Source organism: Micropterus dolomieu, linkage group LG01, assembly GCF_021292245.1.
Source record: "Micropterus dolomieu isolate WLL.071019.BEF.003 ecotype Adirondacks linkage group LG01, ASM2129224v1, whole genome shotgun sequence".
Classification (NCBI taxonomy): Eukaryota; Metazoa; Chordata; class Actinopteri; order Centrarchiformes; family Centrarchidae; genus Micropterus; species Micropterus dolomieu.
The window spans coordinates 1,584,902-1,599,571 of record NC_060150.1 but is presented as its reverse complement, the minus strand read 5'-3'; the positions used below and the strand labels follow the sequence as shown (position 1 = coordinate 1,599,571).

The following is a 14,670-nucleotide window of genomic DNA, read 5'->3' as shown; positions in this document are numbered from 1 at the left end:
CAGAGGTCAATGATGAACATGAGGTCAGACAGATTGAAACAGCATCCAGGAAACCAGCCAGACCAGAAACAACCATCAGACAAGAAGACATCTTTAAAGCCTCACCTGGAAGAGATGAACCAATCAGAACAGTGATGACAAAGGGAGTGGCTGGCATTGGGAAAACAGTCTTAACACAGAAGTTCACTCTAGACTGGGCTGAAGACGAAGCCAACCGGGACATACAGTTCACATTTCCATTCACTTTCAGAGAGCTGAATGTGCTGAAAGAGAAAAAGTACAGCTTGGTGGAACTTGTTCATCACTTCTTTCCTGAAACCAAAGAAGCAGGAATCTGCAGCTTTGAAGAGTTCCAGGTTGTGTTCATCTTTGACGGTCTGGATGAGTGTCGACTTCCTCTGGACTTCCACAACAATGAGGTCCTGACTGATGTTACAGAGTCCACCTCAGTGGATGTGCTGCTGACAAACCTCATCAGGGGGAACCTGCTTCCCTCTGCTCGCCTCTGGATAACCACACGACCTGGAGCAGCCAATCAGATCCCTCCTGGGTGTGTTGACATGATGACAGAGGTCAGAGGGTTCACTGACCCACAGAAGAAGGAGTACTTCAAGAAGAGATGAGGAGATGAGGAGCAGGCCAGCAGCATCATCTCCCACATCAAGACATCACGAAGCCTCCACATCATGTGCCACATCCCAGTCTTCTGCTGGATCACTGCTACAGTTCTGGAGGAGGTGTTGAAGACCAGAAAGGGAGGAGAGCTGCCCAAGACCCTGACTGAGATGTACATCCACTTCCTGGTGGTTCAGTCCAAAGTGAAGAACATTAAGTATGATGGAGGAGTTGAGACAGATCCACACTGGAGTCCAGAGAACAGGATGATGATTGAGTCTCTGGGAAAACTGGCTTTTGAGCAGCTGCAGAAAGGAAACCTGATCTTCTATGAATCAGACCTGACAGAGTGTGGCATCGATATCAGAGCAGCCTCAGTGTACTCAGGAGTGTTCACACAGATCTTTAAAGAGGAGAGAGGGCTGTACCAGGACAAGGTCTTCTGCTTCGTCCATCTGAGTGTTCAGGAGTTTCTGGCTGCTCTTCATGTCCATCTGACCTTCATCAACTCTGGTGTCAATCTGCTGGCAGAAGAACAACCAACCTCACAGAAGTCTGAAACAAGAAGTGATGAATCTGCTGTGAAACAGTTCTACCACAGTGCAGTGGACCAGGCCTTACAGAGTCCAAATGGACACCTGGACTTGTTCCTTCGCTTCCTCCTGGGACTTTCACTGCGGACCAATCAGGATTTCTTAAAGGGACAGCTGACACAGACAGAAAGATGCTCACAGACCAATTGGGATATAGGCCAGTATATGAAGGAGAGAATTGAGGAGAACTCTTGTCCAGAAAGAAGCATCAATCTGTTCCACTGTCTGAATGAACTGAATGATCGTTCTCTAGTGGAGCAGATCCAACAGTCCCTGAGTTCAGGAAGTCTCTCCACAGATAAACTCTCTCCTGCTCAGTGGTCAGCTCTGGTCTTCATCTTACTGTCATCAGAAAAAGATCTGGACGTGTTTGACCTGAAGAAATATTCTGCTTCAGAGGAGGCTCTTCTGAGGCTGCTGCCAGTGGTCAAAGCATCCAACAAAGCTCTGTATGCACATAGATACTTGCATATACTGAAAATATTTTAGATACACAACTATTACAAATTGAGTTTTAACTGTAAATTGTCCATTCAGATTGAGTGGCTGTAACCTCTCAGAGAGAAGCTGTGAAGCTCTGTCTTCAGTTCTCAGCTCCCAGTCCTCCAATCTGAAAGAGCTGGACCTAAGTAACAACAACCTCCAGGCCTCAGGAGTGAAGCTGTTTGCTTCTGGACTGGAGAGTCCACATTGTAAACTGGAAAGACTCAGGTAAGATCAAGTTATTTTTTTTGTCTTGAATGACTTGAGATATTTAAATAAACTATAATCTATATGCGCCTTTCACCAAATGTCAGCTGGGAGAGGCTCCAGCCCTCCACGGCCCTGTAACCCAGGGTAAGGGGTTGACAATGAGTGAGTGAATAAATGATCATCTATATGTTTTATATGAGGATTATAATTATTTGTATTTTTTAGGGATTTAAGTGTTAAAAATCAGTTTATGTTCACACTGAATATTGCTCCCCTGGAATCAAAACTGCTACCGCTACCCCAATCCTCACAGCACCCTCAGATGATCTGCTATGTGTGTTGCTTTGTGTGTTTGTAGGCTGTCAGGCTGTCTGATCACAGAGGAAGGCTGTGCTTCTCTGGCCTCAGCTCTGAGCTCCAACCCCTCCCACCTGAGAGACCTGGACCTGAGCTACAATCATCCAGGAGACTCAGAAATTAAGCTGCTGTGTGCTGGACTGGAGGATCCACACTGGAGACTGGACACTCTCAGGTATGAAGAGGCCTGCAGCAGTCACAGTCAATATGATAGAGGAGCTGCAAACATTTACTTTGTGACACTGTTAGCCTGGGTCATGTTCACTGACACAACAAGCTAACAAAGGCTGACTGTCTGATCCAACAGTTCATGAAACAAAGTGACACAATGTTCTTTAATTATTGTGGAAAGACAAATGAAAACAGGCCATCAATCATTTTCACATAACGGTGGACCTTCTAGTCTGGTCAAATGTTCAAATGAATTGAGAACAGATCTATCAAAAATAAAAATGGCAATGGCCAATCCTAGCCATATTTAAAAAAAAATTGGATCAGTATTGCTGTTGGATGCCACAAACCTGTTGGGGTGCAAAAAAATATGATCTTGTAAGTGGCAAAAACAAGCGCTTTCAGTGGACATATGGATTGGTGGTGCGCTATTAACGGAAAGCTGCAGCACACTCGCTCAGTACTGGATTTTAAAAGGATATTGTCCCCATTAGTCATTTAGACACAAAACATGAAAAAATGGGGTCTAGGTGGTAAAATACCTTTGGAAAGATGCCTGAAGGGTGGAGGATTTTTTTCAGTTCAAAACTTTCAAAATCTAGCTGTCCCTTGCTAGTTGTCCAAAATTGCCCACCCAAGCTTTAAGTTTACAACTTCACAAAAGGAGTTTTACAACAGTAAATGAAGAAATGTACCTAAAGTTCATTTCTAGGAGTTATCTGACCAGAACCAAGACAACACTAGACAAACGAGCAGCAATCACTAACTATATGCTTCACTGTTTATTTTCCCGGATTTTTACAACCTCATTGCAGCTGAGCCATGAAAAATCTCTAACATTCTGCTTCATAAATTTTATATTATTTTTTTTTTTTAACCTGTCCTGCCCAGCAGCCTGGTATAGAGTATAATGACCTGGATACCATATTGTGCCAGATTTTACTTTAACAAGAGAGTTTTAATATACTCCTTTGTCTGTTTTATTATTTATTTAATTATGTATTGATTTGTCACCGGGCCGGACAGGGGGGCAGACACGGGGATGGGGGGGGGCACAAACAGACAGCACAGAGAAAGGCACAAGACTTGTAAGAGAAGGGGGATGGTAGGTGGGGACAACAGGGAAAAGCAGTGGGAAACACCAATTGCAGAAAGCAACGAAACCTGCAATAGAACAGAGAGGGGGCTTGGGGAGGAGAAAAACAACAACAAACAAACAAAAACAAACAATAAAAATAATAATAATAGTAAAAGACAACCAGCCAAACAGCAGCAATAAACAGCTGACATAGTATGACAACTAAGAGAAAAATTAAAACAAGAAACAGTCACACACACTAAATATGCAACACAGCACAGCCACGAGAGCTGGAATAATAACAATTAATTTAACTAAGTAACTAAAAGAAAAGAATCAGGAATAATTCTACCAGGGACAACCTAAATTTGTTTGTGTCTATGTGTGAGACTGTGTGCGTCTGTGTGAGTGTGAGTGAATGTGTCTGTATGTGTGTCTGTACATGTGTGTGCGCATAAGCCTGTTAAAGAATGTAGTTGTTAGTGAGAGTGGGACGCCACGACTGTGCCACACCTACCCCAGCAACAGGCAGGCAAGAACCCCAGTAGCCGATAGGGGTGGGAGAAATAAATCAATCAAAAAAACAAAGACTCCCAGATGACCGCCGCGCAGCGAACAACCAAAATGCCCAAATGCCACGCAATCATCAACACCAATGCACAAGTGACGAGCCCAACGAGCCCAACGTGCACACTGCGCGAGCATTACCCAGCACGCCACCCGGCCGCGGTGCAACACCAGCCAAACCAGCAACGAGGCAAAACTCAACCAGCTCAGCTGCATGCCACCACCAACTCACCCACCCGTCAAGGGCCGAGAACTCCAGGCACAAGCCCAGAACAAACCGGAGCACAGCCCTGCCCCGCACCCACACTGCACATCCCGAAAACTAACTATATACCTCAGTATCCAGAAGGATCCAACAACTGGCCGACAGAGAAATGGGGAAGCATGGACAACGAAGCAAAACAGGGATGCAAACTGGTCCCTTCAAGCCAACAAGGAAATGCCTCCCCCGGACTCCAATGTACAAACTAAATGCCCAGCAGCCATTCAGAGACCCTGCCCAGGGAAAAAGCACAAGGCATCAAGATGCATCGACAGTCGCCCTACAATCCCACTGCAGCCCTCCAAACCACAACCGGATCAACCCGCGCAGAGACCCCCACCCCCAGAAGCCAGGGCACCCCGTGACCCCCCAAGGACCCCAGACCGCATGTCCCGGGGAAAGCTGTACTCTGCCCCAAGGAAGAACAGCAGAAAGCCGTGCCGAGAAGCTTTTTTTTTTAAATAACTGTGTATAATCTGATTCATACCTGGTAGACAGGTAAGTAGTATAATGACATTAGAATGAATGAGAACTGAAAATAATGAGCCGTAGAAAAAAATACATACACGGGAATGTAGTGTCCATGTTTGATGCTGAAAGAGGATGTGCTGGTTTGACCCCCCTCCTTCTTTCAGGTTGGAGCCTGGTGGAGTCCAATGGTTGAGACCAGGTCTGAGGAAATGTAAGAGTGTTTTTCATTTGATTCATAATAACAGTATAATAGCAGCATAAATTCAACCATCTTCAGACTGTGACTTCACTCATTCAAATCTCTGATGTCATGATGATAGTGATAAAGAAAAAGTTCAGACTAGGCCAGCTAAAACCCTTAAATCCGTCTTCACAACCTTAAAAATCCTGCCAAAATAGACAGTAATTTTAAGTCCAAAAATTTACTGGAGTCAGTCAAAAATGGGTGCAGAAAGAGTCTATTCTCTTCAAAAAAAAAACAAACAGATTTACATTCTGGCTCGCACAAGATTCTGAGTGTTTTTTTTTAAAGATTAACATGCATAAATTGACACCATTAAAAATTTAAAACGACAGATTGCATTTCTTTAAAGATTAAAAAGAATTCTGATTACACAATCAAAAGTTGTGTATATATTGTGTTTCATGATATAGCATAACACAATGTACGATGATGTTCTAAAATGTTACATGTAGTATCTTTAACATACACAAAAATACACAATTATAGATTAATAACTGCAGATGTATTGTGTCTCGTTCTCTCCATCAGATTCCTGTGAACTCACCCTCGACACAAACAGTGTACACAGAAAGATCAAACTGTCTGACAACAATAGGAAGGTGACATATGTGAAAGAGGAGGATCGGCCATATCCTGATCATCCAGACAGGTTTGACTACTGGGAACAACTGCTGTGTAGAAATCGTTTGACTGGTCGCTGTTATTGGGAGGTTGAGTGGAGAGGAAGAGTTGACATATCAGTGAGTTACAGAGGAATCAGAAGGAGAGGAGACAGTGATGACTGCAGGTTTGGAGGGAATGATCAGTCCTGGAGTCTGACGTGTTCTGATGGTCGTTACTCTGTCTGGCACAATAACACAAGAACATCCATCTCCTCCTCCTCCTCCTCTAACAGAGTAGCAGTGTATGTGGACTGTCCTGCAGGCACTCTGTCCTTCTACAGAGTCTCCTCCACACTGATCCACCTCCACACCTTCAACACCACATTCACTGAACCTCTTTATCCTGGGTTTGCAGTCTGGTACCGGTCTGGTTCCTCACTGTCTCTATGTTCTCTGTAGGAGGGAGAGTCTCGTGATGTTAGAGAAACATTCCCATAGCTGAACAGATTAGCTGAGTACAGGATCACTGTTACAGAAATCTTTTAGGTTCTTGTAATAAATTAATGACTTAACTTTGCACAAAGTGATTGAACAGATTTCCATTGTAAACGTCTTCCTTTTCCAGTCCCTTTAAAGATGGAAGCTCTGATCATTAAATGGTGAAATGCCGTTGACTTGTACCTTCCGTCATGTGTTGTTTTGAATTCTGGCTGTTGTTCCAATAAAAGCAGAGTGTTACTGTGAATGTGTATGTTGTTTTTCTCTGGTCTGGAATACTGACATGATTCAGCTGGAAGATACAATAAATGGCCAAATGTTTTCTGATGCCATTGTCCATATAAAAATGCTTTATGGGTTGGTTAGGAAAAACAATTCCAATTCCAAAACAGTGAAAATCAGTATCTTCACTTCCCAAATGATTATAAAGTGCCAATTAAAGGAAAGATAACACAATGGTAAACATGCCTCTGTTCCAACTTTTGTTGAGTGTTGCAAGCATGATATGAATATGAACATGAATATGTTGTTCATGTTGACAAAATACAAAAAAATTAAAATCTTTTCTTTATACTTTTCTCAGTTAAAGGGGCTATATGTAGCTACAAGTGCATCATAGTTAAGTTAAAGTAATAGTTTAATTTTCTCTGGATGTTGTTCATGAGTGACAATGGCACGTGAGATGGACAGGCCGTTGGGCGCACCATCAGCCGTAGTGTAGGCATTGTACCGGCCGTTGTGGTGAAGAGGGAGCTGAGCCGAAAAACAAATCCTTTGACTTACCAGTCTGTCTTATGTTTCAATCTTCACCCATCGTCATGAGCAGTGTGTCTCTCGGTCGTGCCTCTTTGCTCTATACGACATAGGGCTGGACGTTATGACCTAAATCAAAAAATCCCGATTAAATCATAGTTCACTGTAGGCATGGGTATGAGATTTTGACGGTGATAACCTTAAGCAAAAATGTCTTTAAAATGTGTTTTTGTTTTTTAAATGTCTAGGATTTTTTCCATCATAGCGAACTTACTATCATTGTTTCATTGTTCAAGTTCAGTTACCTGTTCAGTATGTGTGACGTTTTTGGATACTTTTAATATGATTGACGTTTGAATAAAAAATAATCATCGAGCAAACTCTTTGTATCTCATTCTCTCTTTAAAAGTGTAGGCTAATTGTTTTTGGTACATTTGTATGTGCTATTGGTGTAAGCTATTTCGGGAGTGTTTGAGGGTGCACCCGGAGCCATAGAATAGCTTAAAAACTCAGTAATCAGATAGGCTAATTAAATGGTCAGTCCCAAATGGCTGTATTTTGTAATGTGGATAACTTTCTTCCCAAACGAACATAGTGACCAAATCTATACATAGTTTGGTACCCATTACAAAATTAACGGCCTGGTGGTTTGCGTGAACAGGTTGGCCCTGGGATGGAGTCCTGGCCTGAATTATTGGGCCAGTCTGCCCCTGGCTGAGGGAATTTATATGTTTTAACATGACACTTTAATGAAACAAAACAGCAGCTTAAAACATAAAATATGTAAGGCAAGGCAAGTTTATTTGTATAGCACAAAATGTTTACCTTGTTTAACAACAAGGTAATTCAAAGTGCTTTATATAAAACATAAAAGCAACAAGGAAATATAAAAAAGTTTAAAAGCATCATAAAATATAATAAAGGTTACAGTGTTACAATCAGGGTTTAAAGAGTTGAATGGAAAATAATTAAAAGCAATGATAAAAAGCTAAAAACAAAAAAAGAAAACAGGACAGTAAAAGTTACAGTGCAGTGTAAATTATCAATAAAAAGAAAAATCTTAAATAATTAAAAGCAATTGTAAAAAGAAAAGTCTTCAGTCTTAATTTAAAAGAACTGACTGTTTCAGCAGACCTGCAGTTATCTGGGAAATAATATATCCAAATATACGGAGCATAATAACTGAACGCTGCTTCTCCTTGTTTAGTTGTGACTCTGGGGACAGAAAGCAGACCTGTCCCAGACGACCTGAGAGGTCTGGATGGTTCATAACGAAGCAGAAGATCAGAAATGTATTTTGGTCTAAACCATTTAGTGCTTTATAAACTAACAGAAGGATTTTGAAATCAATTCTTTGACATACAGGAAGCCAATGTAAAGACCTCAGAACTGGAGTGATGTGATCCACCTTTTTGGTCTTAGTGAGGACTCGAGCAGCAGCGTTCTGAATCAGCTGCAGCTGTCTGATGGATTTCTTAGGGAGCCCTGTAAGGACACTTATACAGTAGTCAAGTTGAGTGAAGATAAATGCATGGATAAGCTCTTCCAGGTCCTGCTGAGACATAAGTTCTTTAATCCTTGATATATTCTTCAGGTGATAGTAGGCTGACTTTGTAATTGTCTTAATGTGGCTCCTCAAATTCAGGTCTAAGTCCATCACTACACCAAGATTTGAAGTCGAGCACTGACTTTCAATCGTTCCTCCCTGGCTCCAAAAACAATAACTTCAGTTTTATCCTTGTTTAATTGAAGAAAATTCTGGCACATCCAATTGTTGACCTGCTTAATACAGTTACTCAGCGCCTGTATGGGATATATAGTCCCCTGGTGAAATGGTTATGTAAATCTGTGTGTCATCTGCATAATTATGGTAATATATTTTGTTGTTTTTCATAATCTGAGCCAGTGGAAGCATGTAAATGTTAAACAAAAGAGGTCCCAGAATGGAGCCTTGGGGAACTCCACATGTAATTTTTGTCAGCTCAGATGTGTGATTACCTATAGACACAAAGTAGTCCCTGTCCTTTAAGTAGGATTCAAACCATTTTAATACTGTGCCAGAAAGTCCAACCCAGTTTTCAAGTCTGTCTAGTAATATGTTTTGGTCGACCGTGTCGAATGCAGCACTGAGATCCAATAATACTAAGACTGAAATTCTGCCACTGTCGGTGTTTAAATGTCATTGAAGACCTTAACAAGAGCTGTCTCAGTGCTGTGGTGTGGTCGAAAACCTGACTGGAAGACATCAAAACTGTTATTTAGTGCCAAGAAAGCACTAAGCTGTTGAAAAACAGCTTTTTCAGTGATTTTACTTAAAAATGGGAGATTTGATATGGGCCTATAAATGCTCATTAGTGAACTGTCTAAATTGCTCTTTTTAAACAGTGGCTTAATGACTGCAGTTTTCAGGGCCTGTGGGAAAAAAGAGAGAAGAGACATGTTGACAATTTGTAGTAAATCTGAGGCCATGCATTTAGAAACATTTTTGAAAAAACCTGTTGGCAGAATTTCAAGGCAGCATGAGGAGGATTTCAGATGTTGTATTATGTCCTCCAGGTTTTTATGGTTAAGTGGACACAGGGACAAGACATATCCTGTTACTGACATGGAGGCACTGATTGCTTGTCTAATTGTTTGAATTTTGTCTGTGAAGAAGGAAGCAAATTCATTGCAGGCCCTGGTAGATAGAAGTTCAGAGGCTACAGACACGTGCTTGGGCCTCGTCACATGTTGAGTCAGTCCATAATTATCAAGAACACAAAACAGTTCTTCAGTCCCTCTGTCCTGGGGGTTGTCAACATGGATGTTAAATCACCAACAATAAACACACAGTCAATACAGATTATAGACAGCAGTTCACCAAAGTCATCAAAAAAGTTTGCACAGTATTTAGGGGGCCTGTAGATATTTAGAAAAATTGCTCGAGAAGAGGAATTCAGCTGAAGAGCCACATATTCAAAAAAGAAGCAAAATTCCCGTAAGACATCCTTTTGCATTGGAGGGAGTGATTTAACAAAATGGCAACTCCACCTCCTCTCTTATGCACTCTAGCTTCACTCATAAAACCGAAGTTGGGAGGGGTAGACTCGATAAGGACAGGTGCACTGTTATCTTGGCCCAACCAAGTTTCAGTTAAAAACATGAAATTAAGATTGTGTGTGATTATAAAATCATTGATTAAAAATGTTTTTCCTGCCAAAGACCTAACGCTTAACAAAGCTAATTTTAGTGTGTTAAAAACATTATTTGGCCCACTTTTTTCGTCAGGCTGCGGCTGACGAGGAATTAATACTAAACTTGCAGGATATGTTGAGTGCTTCACATTCACCATGCTTTTTCTGTTACCTATCAAGACAGGGATGGAGAAGACTACCAGCACACTGGTTGTCCTGGGAAGAGTCGTGAGTGCTATTTTTCTTGTAGCCGGGACTTAGAACCAGTGGTGGAGGTGGACGGTGAGGGGGGTTTATGGTAGAGAAAATGGGAGTGGAGCGAGGGAAGGGGCGGTGAGTAAATTTTGTCCCAGCTCTAACCAGGTCTTCCATGTGATCAGTGAAGTCCAACAGGGGGGAGAGGGGAGAAAGGGTGTCTGGAGATAAGGGTGACCTAGATGGGGATTGGGGGGGTAAAGATGGTGAATCCTCACTGTTGGTTTTCAGTGAGGGTGGTGGAGGCTCTTCCTCTTGGCTCAGATGTCTCCCGTGATCAGAGATCTCTTCCGGCGGGGGCTGAGGTGGCTCTCCTTCAAGGTTTCTGGTGTGTTGTTATGTCTTCTTCTTGTTTAGATTCCTCTTGTCTCTTGTCCTTGGCAGAGGGAACGGATGCGTGACGCAGAAAGTAAAACAGGTTGGAGCTAAACAATGTTACTCCTGACTTGTTAAGGCGAAGTCCATCTGCCTTAAAAAGATGTCTGCGGTCCCACAGAAAGTAAAAGTTTTCGATGAAATGCACTGAATGGACAGTACATGCCGTTGAGAGCCACGTGTTCAATGCCATCAGTCTGCTGAATCTCTCAGCTCCTCTTTGGATTGGCGGTATAGGGCCACTGATAAACTCCTCAGCATTCAAAGAGCTGACCGTGTTCAACAGATTATTAAAGTCCTCTTTCAACACTTCAGACTGTTGCTTCACAACATCATTGGTCCCGATTACCCTTGATTTTAACCTTCGTTGGATCATTGGTCCCGATGTGCAGTATGATGTTTTTCACAGTAGGATGTTCAGCTATGATGTTCACGATATGCAGGATTATATATATCCTTCGGAAAGCAGAGTATTTTGTTGTTCTTACTGCTCATGCTTCTTACATCGTTTACAGCAGCGTCATCCACAATCAGAGTTTGAGGCCCAGTCGTTAGCGTTCCCTGCAGCCTTTTACTTTCTGATTTACTCTCAGTCCTTACCCTTCTGTGTGAGGACGGGATGTTATCCAGGTCATCAGACGGAGATCCAGAGTCCTGCAATAGTGGTGAAAATCTATTCTGCTGTTGCACACTCGGTTGTTGTGGAGGTTTGTTGCTAACTCTCCCTTTCGCAGCTGTCCACGGCTGTGTCCTACCAAGAACAGGGGTTGAAGAGGCGCTCTGCCTGGATGATAATGCAGGCCAGCCAGTCGCATCACAAATCTCTTTAGAGAGAGGGATACACAAATGAAATGGCATCGCTTTCAGTATATGCGTTTGTAAAGCACAATTCAATTAAAATGTGACTGTGAACTAAAATAAAATAGCACATTGTAGTTCCTGTATTTATTACCAAAGCATTTATCAGTAGCCTAATACGGTTAAAATGGAAATATGTGATAAATTGCAGGTCGATTTAAAGTGTGCACCCCTTAATTATCCGGTGTTGATTATTTTCCAATTAATTGTCCAGCCCTAATACAACATAAGAAAAATCAGGCCCTACCTTACTCAGTATGCCACTCAGCTTCTCATACAGGTCATGGTTATCTCTCGCCTCGAATATTGCAATGCCCTCCAAACAGGTCTTCCAGCTTGTGCTGGTTCAAAACTCTTGTTCAGAACTCTTGTTTACTTAGAATTAAATAGAATTAACAATGGCAGAAAAACTCACTGCAGAGTAACATTTTAACTCCCTTGCTCAGTACAAGTGGTTTAGTTATTATTCTTCTCATCATAGCACAATATATTTAAAACACAGCAGCTCAACTTCTTACTTCATAAATGAGCATCACTGTATTATGTGTGGTAACCCAGTAGCCTTACCTCAAGTACTGTACAAATATTAATACTTTGACATTGTTCATACTGATGAATCTGTGACTGTGCTTCTTTCTGAGTCTGGGAAAGGGATGAGCGGTGTTCTAAAAAACATCAGCCCCTTTAGTTTTATCAAAGGAGTAACCCAAACCCATCTGTCAAACATTTCTCAAACTGTTGGCAAATATTTACTGGAGAGTGAATTTCTAACTATTTTAGCCTTCTGACTGACACATGACATTTCGTTAGTTATCACTGTGACTTACGTGTTTCAGCTCAGGTTTCATGGTCTTGTTCTGCAGTGGTGACTTGCTTATTCAAACCTAGGAGGCAGGTGTCATCCTGAAGTTTCTTGAAGGTCTTCTATACCACAAAAACACTATTAGTATCTTTAATAAAAATTGTTGTGGCATTGTTATTGCATAGGAACAGGGAAAAAAGGTTATGAATGTATGGGAAATTAAGATGAAGATGTTTAGCTAAATAAGTTTATTATGATGTAATGATTGCTGCTGGGCTGGGACTTGCTGCTGGTGTTTCTCCCCTGACTTTCGCCAGCAAGTTCTGCCACTCGCGCTCTCTTCTCCCTAGCAGACAGGATACACAGGGGGCTGCCGGGCACGGAGTGTCATCGTGCTCACTCAGTGTGCGGGTTGGGGTCCTCACTTGCCAATTGATGTTGATAGTTGATGCCGCAATGGATAAGATGCCTGCCTTTGGTGTGAGAGACCCGGGTTCAATCTCCCACTGTAATCCATCCACCATTGTGTCCCTGAGCAAGACACTTAACCCTTCGTTGCTCCAGAGGCGTGCGACCTCTAACATACAGGTGCTGGTCATATAATTAGAATATCATCAAAAAGTTGATTTATTTCAGTAATTCCATTCAAAAAGTGAAACTTGGATATTATATTCATTCATTACACACAGACTGATATATTTCAAATGTTTATTTCATTTAATTGTGATGATTAAAACTGACAACTAATGAAAATCCCAAATTCAGGATCTCTGAAAATTTGAATATTACTTGAGACCAATACAAAAAAAGGATTTTTAGAAATGTTGGCCAACTGAAAAGTATGAACATGAAAAGTATGAGCATGTACAGCACTCAATACTTAGTTGGGGCTCCTTTTGCCTGAATTACTGCAGCAATGCGGCGTGGCATGGAGTCCATCAGTCTGTGGCACTGCTCAGGTGTTATGAGAGCCCAGGTTGCTCTGATAGTGGCCTTCAGCTTGTCACAAGATCTCTGACGTAATTGCTGACGTAATCTGCACTCTGCGCATGCGTTGGCGTCTGTAGCCACCTGTCGGAAGCTCCGTCTTAAACCGGACTCTTATCCAGTTTTAATCCACTCTTCTTTCGTTACATTTTTTTATATCCTTTTTATTTAACTTAACTTTATTTAAGTTTTACGTGGGTTAAGGATTTTAGTCATCCGACATGGATTTTAAGCTAGATGACCGTAAAAACGCGATCAACGCTACTGATCGCAACAAAGCTCCGGTGACTATGCTAGCCGAAATAACTCTGCCCCATGAGGACTGCACACTCCTTAAGAAAGCGAACAAGAAGATTGCTGACCTTATGGAAGACATCCGACGACTTTCAGAGGAACTCAAAGAGAAAGATTCCCTGCTGACTGGCTTTATGGATGTGGCTTCAGTACAAGCCAAACAGATTGTTTCTCTTAGCGCAACCGCTAACATCCAGGACACCATGTTTTGGGACCCCTCTAGTCTTCCCAGGCTTTCATCCTGCTCGACTCCGAAGCATCAGTCAACCTGGGCTGAAGTGGTGGTCCATGGCTGCAAGAGAGGCTCGGATGGGGCTGCCTCTCCTCCGCACATCGGCCTCTCCAACCGCTATGCAGCCTTGTCTAACGACACTCCGGTCCAACCAGCGGATGCACCTGCAGCTTCGAGTCTCCCTGATACGGATCTCTTTCGGCGCACAGTGCCTGCCGACACTGTTGCATCTCCTTCACCGGCTACATCTCCTGCACTGGGCCGCCAGTCTGCCGCCGGGCCTGATCGGCGGCCGTCATCCCGGTCAAAAACCTCCGTTTCCCGACGTAGGATCCTGAAGGAGGCTGTGCTCAAACGCTCCGGAGGCCGTCTCTACCCTGCACCGTCGGGTAGCCCTTCTCTCAGGTCTGTTACTGCTACTCCAACACAACACTCGGCAGCTCACACACTCCATCCTCAGTCCACACGCAGTGTTGAAGCAGATTCTGCTCAGTCCTGCTCTGGAACCCCACAACCGGCATCTCCTCGTCCCCTTTTCTCCCCAACCACACTAATAATTGGTGACTCCATAACCAGAAACCTCCGTTTCTTTAACGCTACCACTCACTGCTTCCCCGGTGCCACCACAGCTGACATTTTAAAAAAACTCCAGGACCTGATGCCGTCGCTCCCGTCCTCCATCACAAGAGTGATAGTCCATGTCGGAACAAATGACACAGCTCTTCAGCAGTCTGAGCTGACAAAATTAGATTTTAACCGTCTTCTTAACTTTTTAAAGCAGTGTGGAAAG

At 42.7% G+C, this 14,670-nt stretch overlaps 1 pseudogene; it reads left to right on the top strand.

The window, feature by feature from the left end:
* The window catches only part of LOC123970953, a 6,535-nt pseudogene extending 137 nt beyond the window's left edge, over positions 1-6,398 (top strand).
* The last annotated feature ends 8,272 nt before the right edge of the window (positions 6,399-14,670 follow it).